At 41.2% G+C, this 13,107-nt stretch overlaps 1 protein-coding gene across 1 annotated transcript in view; it reads left to right on the forward strand.

Annotated features, from left to right (window-relative positions):
* KCNH1 (potassium voltage-gated channel subfamily H member 1) overlaps positions 1-13,107 on the forward strand; it is a 312,972-nt gene that overhangs the window by 245,146 nt on the left and 54,719 nt on the right. The gene's annotated exons all lie outside the window — the stretch shown is intronic.

The raw sequence follows: 13,107 nt of genomic DNA on the forward strand, positions 1-13,107 counted from the left end.
GCTTTTAATCCCCATATTCCATCTAGCCCAGCCCTGCAAGGTGTTCCCATTTCCATGCCCTTCAGTTGTTGGCTATGATTCCAGGAGTTGGGGCTTCAGGAAAGATACCCAGTAGTACAAGATTACACAATAAAATGTCAAGAATTGCGGTGTCGCCAACTCTTTGATTTTTTTTTTAAATGTGTCTCTCAATATTTGGTGTTTTTTTTTTTTTAAGGCCCGTCATCTGAAGACAAGCAAATGTGACAATCACAGCTTTTAAAAAGGAAGCTTTAAGCTCTCTTGGTTGGGTAAAAAAAGTTTGAAAATGTTGGACCCTAATATTAAAAGCAAGAAGGCAAACACGAACTCCAAAATTGTTGTTTAGAAAAATCTTGTGATTTTTAAGCCAGTCTGAGGAGTTAGCATTACTGGCATCAAAACACTAATGTTCCCTTGTTAGCGGGAAGAAAGGAAACAAGGCAGCAACTTTCTTTGTATTAGCTCCTTTCTTCATATTTCTTTTCAGTGTCTCTAATTGGTCTTCTGTACTTTGTATCCCCAACATCGCTGAAGTCTTTAGAACAAGCTGTTTTGTAGGCAAGCTGTGGCAAAAAAGCACTAGACAATTTTCAAACTTTAATACCCATTTTTTTCTGCCTATCTTTAGAATAGCTTGTCTCAGTAATCTCAAATATGGTTTAAAAAAATTGTGCGCTTGGTCACAGCCCACATGTGCCACATTTCAAGTTGAAAGAGTATTTATTAGGGATTTTGTAGGTAGGAGCAGCAAAATTGGGTTTACAATGGAGTGGATTTTGCTGTTCTATTATGTAGATATCACCTTTTGCTGGATCATTTTTCTGTACTTCTGTATGTTAATGTGGTGTACTTTTATGGGCATCAGATTTAAAATCTTATTAGGTGACTTTAATTGTTCATGGTAGTCAAAAGTTCTACACCTTCATTTGGAATCCAAGCAAGAACTCAGGCAACCATGTGATGCAGTCCTACGCAACAGCCTGCTTTAGGAATGTAGTGTAGTAACAGAACAAAATAATCTGACTTTCATAATCAGTGAGTAGAAATAGCACAAAATAAGAGCCATCTGAAACAATCACACAGAAAAATCTCAACGGTTTCCAAGTAATAGGGTTCTTCTGAGCTGGATTAACTGCTATGGAGCAATCTGATTGCCAGCTGGGCTCCTGCCCTGGCAGGCAAAACTAGCATTGTTTTGTATCCTGTTTTCTTGCCAGCAAGGGGCACTTCGCAGTTTGATCAAGGACAATATGCCCTCCCATCAGTATTTTTCACTTTTTCATCTACTTTTTAAAAACATGATGTTCTTCAAACTTGTCCTGGACTGACTGGCAACTGGCTTGCTAACAATAAGTTTTATTTAGCCCTCCCGAGTCCTGGACGCTCATTGGAGTCATCATTGGTCTTATTCCACATGTACCATATGGCTAGCAGGGAGATGAGGTTGAAATGCTTGTGCGAATATGCTTGGGTTGGATTCTGAATTCTGCTGGGTCAGTGTTGCAGCACAGGAGCTGGGTCGCAAAATTTCACAATTTTTCACTCCTGAAGTGTATTGTTACACATTATTGTATTATATTGGCCCTGAGCCTCTTAGAATAGTTAGCTTTCAGCATTAATGGCAAAGTGGTTTCTTTTAGTATAAGTCTGCTTGCTTATTTTTGTCAGGCCTCAGCTTTAGCCAAGTCGCTGTAACCTACACAACAAATGCCCTTTCTGTGTTTGTGTCCATCATTCCTGAATTATTACAGTCCATTTACAAACAGCCTGTTAGTTGTAATTGCTTTCATGAACAATTAATCGGAGTTGAAGCTTCTACATCCTTTTCTGCTTGATTATGCAACAATCTACTGATCATGCAGTGGTTGACTATAGCAGGGGTTCTCAACCTTTTCCTTTCTGGGCTTCCACCTTCCCAAACATGCTATAAAAATGCCACGGCCCACCTGTGCCGCAACAAGTATTTTTCTGCATATAAAAGATTAGGGTTAGCATTAGGGGGTAGCAAGCAGGGCAATTTTCGTGAAGCTAAGTTGCTCTGGGGCAGTGGGGTTTCAGCTTTCTGCCCTGGCCCCCAGTGAGTCTAATACTGGCCCTGCTTGGCGGACCCCCTGAAAACCTGCTCGTGGCCCCCCAGGGGGCCTCGGTCCCCTGGTTGAGAACTGCTGGACTATAGAACAGCAAATTAGGAAGAGAAGGTGGATGGGGCATTTGTAGAACATATAACAGAAGTATCCAAAACACAAGACCTGGGAGTAATGGGGGGACTTAAATGACCCAAATATCTGTTGGAAAAGTAATATGGCAAAAAACAAAATTTCCGATAAATTCTTGAAATGTATTGGGGACAATTTTTTGTTCCAGAAAGTGGAGGAAGTAACCTGGGAGGCAGTCATTTTAGACTTGGTTCTGACCAACAGGGAGGAATTGGTAGCGAGTCTGAAGGTGAAAGGCGGTGTGGGTGAAAGTGATCATGAAATTACAGATTTCATGATTCTAAGAAAAGGAAGGCGTGAGAGCAGCAGAATAAGGACAATGGGCTTCAAAAAAAAAAAAAGCAGACTTTAACCAACTCAGAGAACAGGTAAGTAAGGACCAGTGGGAAGAAAAACTGAGGGAAAAAGGAGTGTAGGAGAGCTGGCAGTTTCTGAGGGGAGACCATATTAAAGGCACAACTGCAAACTATTTCAGTGCAAAGAAAAATAGGAAGAATAATAAGAGGCCAATATGGCTCCATCAGGAGCTCTTTGATCTGAAAATCAAGAAGAAATCCTACAAAAAGTGGAAACGTAGACAGATTGCTAAAGAGGAGTACAAAAGAACAGCACAAACATGCAGGAACAAAATCAGAAAGGCTAAGGCAGAAATACCTAGCAAATGACATAGAAGGCAATAAGAAGAGGATCTTTAAATACATTTCAGAGTGGTAGCCGTGTTAGTCTGTATCAGCAAAAACAACGAGGAGTCCTTGTGGCTCCTTAGAGACTAACAAATGTATTTGGGCATAAGCTTTTGTGGGCTATTTTCCACTCTATGCATCTGATGAAATGGGTTTTAGCCCATGAAAGCTTATGCCCAAATAAATTTGTTAGTCTCTAAGATGCCACAAGGACTCCTTGTTGTTTTTGCTGATACAGACTAACATGACTACCATTCTGAAATGTATTTAAAGATCCTCTTCTTATTGCCTTCTATGTCACTTGCTAGGTATTTCTACCTTAGCCTTTCTGTTGTTTTTAAATACATTAGGAGCAAGAAGAAGATGAAGAAAGGTGTAGGAGGAAGAAAGATAACTGACATCAAGAAAGCTGAGGTGTTTAATGCCTATTTTGTTTCAGTCTTCACTAAAACAGTTAATGGTGACCAGATCCTCAATACAATTAATGTTAACAAGGAACACAAGCCAAAACAGGGAAAGAACAAGTTAAAGAATATTTAGATAAGTTAGATGTATTCAAGTCAGCTGGGCCTGATGAAATTCATTTTGGGATACTTAAGGAACTAGCTGTTTCAATCTTGGAATCCTTAGCAATGATCTTTGAGAGCTACTGGAGGATGGGTGAGGTCCCAGAATACTGGAGAAGAGCAAACATACCTATCTTTTTAAAATGGGGAACAAAGAGGACCTGGGCAATTATAAATCAATCTGCCTAACTGGAAAGATACTGTAACAAACTATTAAACCATCAGTTTATAAGCACCTGGAGGATAATAGGGTGATAAAGAAGGGATCCTAGAAATCTGTTTGCCACAAAAAAATGCAGAATGTGTTTCTTACAGAGAATCTTTAGTTTTTACGTTTGTGAAAAAATAAAAACATATATTAAGTATTAACTACATTTTACTGAAAGTACCAGTGTCACTTATTCAGTGCCCGCAACCTCTCCCTCTTGTGGTTGATATTTGAATGTGCTTTAAATTTACATAGCTAAACATATTCCAATAAACCTGCATCTGGCATATAGGGGTTACTCTATGGCATATGGGCATTCGTGTTTTAATGCATTTCAAATTTCTCTTCAGCCTCCAGATGTGAGTAATTAAAGTTATGAAAAGATGCTGAAAATTTTAAAAAATCACCCCTAAAGACCATGTCATGGAGTTTGGCAAGGACAAATTTCATGTTGATGGTAAAGTGCTGTTCTGTTCTGTACTGTATGCAGCAAGGCTGTAGATTACATATTTCAGTTCTATTAATTTTATTTTATTATAATGACTGATGACACTGGTATGTTTTAAACTAGTTTAAAAATTGTAAATATACCAGTAAAACATTGTGTTCAACTGATACCCATATATATTGTGGCTAGGGAAACTAAAGTTCAGTGTTTCATTTTAATTGTAAAAAAAAAAAAGGCAGATTTTCATGTTTTATCGGAGAATTTTGGGGTGTTTTTAATCAGGAAAACTAGGATCCCTGATTATAAGAAATCCATATAAGCCAGTATGGATTTGTCAAGAAGTCATGCCACAACATCTAATTTCCTTCTTTCCTACAGGTCTAGTGGATAGGGAGGGAGAAAGCAGTAAGTGTGATATATCCTGATGTTAATAAGGTTTTTAACATGGTCCTACATGACATTCTCATAAGCAAACTAGGGAAATGCAGTCTAGATGAATTTACTATAAGGTGGGTGCACAACTTGTTGAAAGACCGTACTCAGAGAAGTTATCAATGGTTCGCCATCAAACTGGGACAGCATATCTAGTAAGGTCACATGTGGGTCAGTCCTGAGGAGAGGATGCCTATAAAACTTGCAGATGACACCAAGCGGGGAGGGATTGTAAGCACTTTGAAGGACAGGATTAGAATTCAAAAGGACCTTGACAAATTGGAGAATTGGTCTGAATTAGAAAAAGACAAGTGCAAGGTGCTTCACATAGGAATTAAAAAATCAAATGCACAAATACAAAATGAGGAATAACTGGCTAGGTGGTAGTACTGTTGAAAAGGAACTGGGGGTTACAGTGGATCACAAATTGAATCTGAACCAAGAACGTGATGCAGCTGTGAAAAAGGCTAATATCATTTTGGGCTGCATTAATAGGAGTGTTGTAGGTAAGACAAGGGAGATAATTGACCCTTCTACTCAGCACTGGTTAGGCCTCCGATGGACTACTCTTGCCAATTCTGGGTGCCACACTTTAGGAACAATGTGGACAAATTCAAGATAGTCCAGAGGAGAGCAACAAAAATGATGAAAGGTTTAGAAAATCTGACCTATGAGGAAAGGTTAAAAAAACTGGGCATGTTTAGTCTTGAGAAAAGAAGACTGAAGGAGGAACCTGATAAATCTTCAAAGGTCAGTTATAAAGAGGACTGTGATCAGTTGTTCTCCATGTCCACTGAAACAGGACAAGAAATAATGGGCTTAATCTGCAGCAAGAGAACTTAAAGTTAAACATTAGGAAAAGCTTTCTAACTATCAGGGTGGTTAAGCTGTAGAATAGGCTTCCAAGAAAGGTTGTGGAATCCCCATCATTGGATGTTTTTAAAAACAAGTTGGACAAACACCTGCCTGGCATGGTCTAGGTTTACTTAGTCCTACCACAGCACAGAGGGCTGGCCTTGGTGATTTCTTGAGTTCCCTTCCAGCCCTACATTGCTATGATTCTGTGAATAATAAGGGGTGTATGACTCACTGAAATGGCACTGCAGCTGTAATGTTGCCTTTGTAAACAGGAGGTCTGGCCAAGGAGCATGAAGATACATTAGCAAATGATTCATGCTGTTGTAGCTACCTTTAATGTGTTACATGGCCATAGGCAGATTAGGCTGAATTTAAAAAAAAAAAAAAAAGTAAATTTTGAATTTAATTCCATTAAAAGAGGCAAAATCCATTTTATATATAGCATTGTAGGGTTAAATCTGGTGAACTTTTAATCTGTGTTATCACAGTGATTGATGGTATATTATAGTGATGGAATTTATATCCTCTTTTGATAACCACTTGAAATTGTCTGTTAGGTCAGCATTTACAAATACTGAATTTTTAATGCAAAAATTAGTTTATAATGTATTCAAATTTATTCATTAATGGAATAAAAGCAATATAAATAACACCTTAATAAAACGGAATATCTTTGGTGGGAGGGTAAATCTTAAAGAAGGGAATTTTAAAAAATATTTCCTCCAGGGAGAAAAGAGTTAAACTCAAGACAGTGATGTGTTGATTACTAATATTAACCAAGGTTTTATTGCAGTGAGATTTGGAGATGTCTTGGAGAAAATGGCAGTGCTAGCTAAGATTTTTGGAAAAGCAGGCATGTAATAGAGTAAATTATTTTCTATCATTTACCCGTGACAGGAAAAGTCAAAGTGCTCTGTTCCATGCTGTAGTTATTATAACAGTAAAAATGTCTTGATGATCCATCCCTAGAAAATAAGAAATCTCAGCTAAATATTCATTGAAAGTGGCGGCCCAATCTGCTAGTTTAAATGTATGGTATGGTGTTTTGGCGGTAAAGAAGGCATTACCTTGCAAAAGTAATTACCTTCTTATTGATTGGTAAAAATGAATTGTATTTTAAGTTAGCATATTTAAAGTATGACCAGCTAGTAGTTTATAATTTGGTTTTAACTGCAAGCCTCTTAGTTCTTACAAAAGCAATAGCACTTCATGCATAGAAAGGCAGTGAAGTGTATCCACTTAAATTATTCATTGTGCAGAACACATTTTTCCAACCAGAAGTCTCTTTTGGGGGAGGAGGGCATTTTTAACAGGCTGCTGCATTCTGTAATGCTCTCTGGGAAACGGAACATTACAGGTGTTTGGAAATGCTAGAAAGGGCTGGTAATTTAATGTAATGAAGAGCTAATGTCTAGAATAGAGGCATGTGCACTTTCCCCAGAGTGATGTGTGGCTCTGCAATGCCCTTTACTCAAGGCTGAGTGTACTCTGATAGAAAAGGCCTATAGAACTGACTAGCTGATGATCTCATTGATCTAGGTTGTGTGTGTTGGGTTTCGGAATCATTCTACACAATTTAATGAAGAACTCTATTCCTTTTATAGAATTTTATGGTATGGTCTAAACACCTATAGGTAAGAAATGATTCCCTATCTACTTTGTAACTCCTTAGAGTAATTTCTACAGAGCCCTGACATTTTTTTAGAAGTCTGTTGCTTCAGTCCTCTTAAATGATGTAGGCCTGTTCCATAACAGTAAAGGCCACAAATGATGTCAATATGAATTTCAATGTATATCCATTACAAGAAGGGTATATTTCAATATTTATGGGCAGTGAGTGGTTGAAATATTGTCCTATATTAATATCTAGATCAGAAAAGATATATTTACAGTACAATGTGTCATGCATTTTTAGACTAGTATTGATACTCTGTCAAGCCATTTGCAAAGGGTCAAATTCTGCTCGGTTACAGAGCAGAATATGTAGAAATCTGAAGTAACTCCACTGGAAGAAAATCTCAAAAGAAGAATGGTTTGTACACAGCGTAATTAGCAGGAAACAATGTAGGTGGTCAATGGAGCTGTACAAATGATGATTTTTTTTTTTGGTTCACTGGCAGTTCTGAAACATTGGAAAAATTGTTTTTGCAAATAAAATGTTTTGAAAGAACTCATTTTGATTTTAGCCATTTTAAAGTTTTTAATAAAAGCAAAGGAAATTTGGAAATCAAGGGCTAGATTCACAAAGGCACATTCACAAAACTATTAATAGTTTTGCCGCCCTTATACCGGAAAGCTCAATGGATCAAGCACCCCCCTGGGATGTGAAAGATCCAGGTTTGAATTCCTCTTCTGGAACCCAGGTCTCCATTCCTAACCACCAGGCACGCTATAGGATATTCTGCAGTGGAGGCTCTGTCTCTCCTGTTGAAGCAGTTCCACTTTGCGTAAATAGTCACTGCATCTGAGAGAGTGTGAATGAGTCCCTCGTCTGATGGTTATGGCATTCACCTGGGAATGGGGAGATCTGGGTTCAAGTCCTTTCTCCTTTGTGGCGATTCAAACCTAGATCTCACACATCCCAAGTGAGTGCCCTAATCACTGGGCTATTGGGTATAAGGGGATCATCACCACTTCCTCCTCCTCTGTTTTGTGAGTGAAGGCTACATCTCCTTGTGAATCTAGCACCCCAGGCTGAAATGTTTCAATTAGGAAATGTCAAAATGAACTGTGTTTTTTCTGAATCCCCCCCCCCCCCGCCCCACTGAAACAATTTGCCAAAACTGATGCAAATTCGTGATGTTTTCTGGTCAAGTCAAATCAGCATTTTGGGGCAGAAAAAAATTTGGATGACAAATTTTACCTGCCTCCCATCTGGAGGTAGGCAAAGTTGGGGTGAAGTTGTGAATGGCTCTGATGGCTAGGAGAAGAAGCAATAACTTTATTCAGAAGAGCAGAAGCCAGTGCATGGTTTTAAGGAGAGCAATGATGTAATTAAACAATGAGAAATGGATGTGATCTTCACTGCTGTATATTAGATAGTGTGAGAGTGAGGGAAGCAGATCTTTATACTTGTTGTTAGTTAAGATTTATATTACCATGGCAACCAGAGTCCCTAGTGAGGATCAGGATCCTATTGTACAAGCAAATGGGAAGGCACAAACCTTGTCTGGAGGAGTATACAATCTAAGCAACTTAATACTTAGAATCTTTGTAAATTCAATGAGACATAGTCAATGACACCGAGCTATTAAACTGTCCATTTGCTACTTTGATGCTTCAGTTCAGTCAGACACACATACTTTTTTACCACGTGGAGATCTGTCAACAGTCAAGCAAAAAATGTGCTTGATCCTGAATGCATTAACAATAACTCTTTGGACCTTAATGTAGTGAAACCTGATACCTGAAGGTTACAAAGAGTAAGAAGAAATAAACAGTACCACGCTCATCGGCACCAACTCCAAGGGTGCTCCGGGGTTGGAGCACCCACGGGGAAAAGAATAGTGGGTTCTCAGCACCCACCAGCAGCCTTGCCAGTCAGCTTCTCCCCATCCCCCCAGTCCCTCATTTCCGCCACTGATCAGCTGTTCAGCGGTGTGCAGGAGGTGCTCTGTGGGGGAGGAGGAGTGGGGGCAGGAAGAGGCAGAGCAAAGGCGGGGCGCACTCGGGGGCGGGAAGGGGAGGGTGCAGAGCAGGGCGGGAGGAGGCTGGGGGTGGGTCGTTGGGGAAAGGGGTAGAGTGGGGGCAGGGTCTGGGGTGGAGCGAGGGTCGAGCACCCCGGGGGAAATTAGAAAGTCGGCGCATCTGACCGTGCTGCTCTTAATAATGAGTAACACAAAGATAGCTGCAGGTGTACAGCTTTTATGACACTGTGGTATAAAACTTCACCTTATTTCTGTTTTATTCAGTCTTTATGCCTTACAGTATATGTCTCTAGGCAAACTCCTTAAAAGGCAATACGCATTAGAAAAGAACTATTTTCTTTCTTAGTAGTTGAGAGAAATCTCCTATGTATTATCAAATCTGTAATGTCATGTAAGTAATGTATTATTATTTTTCCCTTAAAATTAGAGTCCTGGAACTGTTGGCAAATTATCTCTGCCCTTGAAATATCATGATGTTAATCTGCGCTGTGCTCTTGAATTTGCACATCAAAAGTTTGCTTTGCAGACAGTCACCGTGGGAGTTGATTTCTTTTGTTGCTGACATGGCTGGAAGTTGATCCTGGAAGGAAAGCCACTAGCCCCTGACTTGGCATAATTGGAATCACAGTCTTCTACTGATAATCAGACTTGCAGCAGGCAAACGCTTATAGACAAACTTTATTCAAATAGATCCACAGGCTGGTAGAAATTCACTAGTCTGGGAACAGATTTTGTCTGTGATTAGGACCAGCAACTCTCATCTTGTCCTTGGATCTATCCCCCCAGTGTGTTTTCATGTAGTAGCCTTATGGCAATATGACTTATTGGGATAAGGACACCTTTTGTCCAGTTTAACCTTCACCACCATTCCATAGAAACTTCAGGGTTCTCTTTTCTCTGTAGATGTCTGTGTGAAATGACTAATACTGCAGTATTTTAACAAAACAAGATTTATTAAAATGAGAGAAAATGGAATAAAAATTAAAGAAATGGTTTACTTAACATATCTAGATTTGCCCTTATCATAAACTAAACTAAATTAATAGAGCTTTTCTCTTCCCTGTAGCAAATTTTGACTTTTTGGCAACCAATTGAAAACCTAAATAGTTCAGTTCAGAAATGCCTCCATGGTGCCTCATGGGAGTTGTAATTTTCTCCCATTCTCCTCTATCAGACTACATCTCTCATGATTCTCCATGTCCTTCCAGTCGCACCAGGCTAAAGGTTCCCTTTTAAATGTCCTGGTAAATTGTTTGTGGGTTGAGTATTTAAACTACAAGAGCCTTCATTTATTAAGCTCTCATTTAATTCTCCTTTGTTGTTGCTTTGCATGAGTCCCAGTGCTTTGTGCCCAAATGTGCACTCTGATTTGTTCCAGTACTAGATGGTTGGTCCAGAAAAAATCTGTATTTTAATCCTTTTCCTGATTTACCATTTGAACCTTTTTTAATCTCTTAATTTGAGAAGCAGATGGTCGTCTTCTTCTGCAGTGCTAAATTGCCAACCCTCTTCAGAGGCCTCCTTAAATTATCCAGTTTAGTTATTAAGAGTTTATTATATTCACACACTGGCCAATATACTTATTCAAGGACATTTTTGTAAATTGAAACCCTGATATGGTTGTTGATACCAGCAAAGAGAAGTGAAGTTCTCAGACACCTAAATTAACTTGCTGCTGACTTCTGGGGTCAGAGTTAGACCTGTGAATGATAAAGACACACTGTTAAGACTGTGTTGTATTGATCTGTTTTTTTGTCCCCTTCACAAGATTGATCTTGGGAAATTATTTACTAATGTGGTATTTCCCGGACACTATAACCATACTAAGCCATGCATCTCTAAGATATAGCCTTCTTTATCTATCGCAGGGATTGGCAACTTTTGGTACACGGCCCATCAGGGAAATCCACTGGTGGGCCGGGATGGTTGTTTTACGTACAGCAGTTCACCATTCCAGGCCAATGGGGGCTGCAGGGAGCAATGCATGCCAAGGGATGTGCTGGCCGCTGCTTCCCACAGCCTCCATTGGCCTGGAACGGCAAACCGCGGCCAGTGGGAGCTGCAATCTGCCGAACCTGTGGACGCTGCAGGTAAACAAACAGTCCCGACCCACCAGTAGATTTCCCTGACGGGCCACGTGCCAAAGGTTGCTGATTCCTGATCTCTCCACACAACTAAAACTCTTGTCCCATATCTCATCATCTTGTGTCATGATTACTGCTCAACGTGCTTCTCTCTGGCCTTGAAAAAACCATCTTGAATTGCTCATATCCATTCAGAATGCTGCTGCAAAGATCATTTTCCTGGCCCATTGCTTTCACCATGTCACCCCTCTTTGAATCCCTCTACTGCAGGGGTGGGCAAACTTTTTGGCCTGAGGGCCACATCGGGGTTCCAAAACTGTATGGAGGGCCAGGTAGGGAAGGCTGTGCCTCCCCAAACAGCCTGACCTCTGCCCCCTCCCACTTCCCACCCCCCTCGGGACCCTCCACCCATCGAACCCCCCCTGCTCCTTGTCCCCTGACTGCCTCCCCGGGACACCCCACCCCTAACCGTGCCCCCCCAACCAACGCCCCCCTGTTCCCTGACTGCCCTGACCCCTATCCACACCCCTGACAGGCCCCCCCCGGGACTCCCACACCTATTCAACCCCCCCTGTTCCCTGTCCGCTGCCCTCTCCCCCCAGAATCCATCCAACCACCCCCTGCTCCCTGTGCCTTGACTACCCCCCCAGGAGCCCCTGAGCCTTATCCACCGCCCGCCCCCTTACCATGCCGTTCAGAGCAGCAGGATTGCCAGCCGCGCCGCCAGGCTGGAGCCAGCCGCGCTGCCCAGAGTGCTGGCGGCACTGTGACCTGAGGCTGCGCGGGAGGGGGGACAGCGGGGGAGGGGCCAGGGGCTAGCCTCTCTGGCTGGGAGCTCAAGGGCCAGGCAGGAGCTGCGGATGCTCACCTCTGATCACACCAGTCTCCACTGCCAACTTGTTAAATTTTCAAACAAGCACCTTTGTGTTTTCTCCCACGCTGCCCCACATGTTTGGGGGGTGTCCGCTCTAAACAGATGCAAAGCTGCCTTATTACCCACCTTCAAATACCTCCTAAAAGTCCCTTTGATGTGACAAAAGGTAGGCTGCTAGTGTGCAACGACCACTGCCTAACATACTGACCCGTACTGTCCCATTGTTTATTTGTACTTCCCCGTCAGTCTATATCCATCTGTTGTCTCTTGTCTTATACTAGGGTTGTAAGCTCCTGGGGGCTGGGATCATGTATTTGTACAATGCCTAGCACAATGGTGTCCTGGTTCTGTCTCCTTCCCCCATGGCTACTAGACATGATGATAATACAAATAATAAAATAGCTACCCCAGGGCTGTGGTCTCCACCAGACCTCACAAGCTTAGGTGCAGGTGAACATGGTTATTTGGATGGGAGATCTCCAAGGAAATCTCAGTTTCTGAATCCGGACATGTTATTCCTTCTTAACCCAAAGCGTCACTGTGCTGTTGGAAGAGCCATTTTGTTATAAAGTACATCTTGACCATACATGCTCACTAAGGTGTAGCACTTCTCACTAGTGTAGGGTGTTGGCTCCAGTATGTTGGAAAAATTCCAACCTGAGTAATTGTGTTCTGTCTCCCTAAATTCCCCCTGAATGTGTAGCTGAATATGGTATTTTTTTATTTTCTGTCATAAACTTTCAGGAGTATTGCTGTGCACTGTTAAACAGCTGCCCACTTTCACTCCAGAGGTGCCTGAACTTCGGTGGGGAATAAAGTAATTCTGGCAGGGTGCTTGGGAACCTAACAAAGCATTAGTGCAGATGCTATTAATATTTTATTTAATAGGAATAAACTGCTGGCAAGGTTTGGACTTCAGAGATCCACACTTTGTGTTTTAGCAGATTTATATTAATAAGAAACAACCATATTTAGAGTTTTCTTCTTACTAATGATGATAGTCCTTTTAAACCTTGCAGTAGTTTTTAAGCCTAAAGAAATTGAGATGACTGAACAGAGCAGGAGTGGCA

Source organism: Lepidochelys kempii, chromosome 3 (genome assembly GCF_965140265.1).
Source record: "Lepidochelys kempii isolate rLepKem1 chromosome 3, rLepKem1.hap2, whole genome shotgun sequence".
In the NCBI taxonomy this organism is placed as follows: Eukaryota; Metazoa; Chordata; order Testudines; family Cheloniidae; genus Lepidochelys; species Lepidochelys kempii.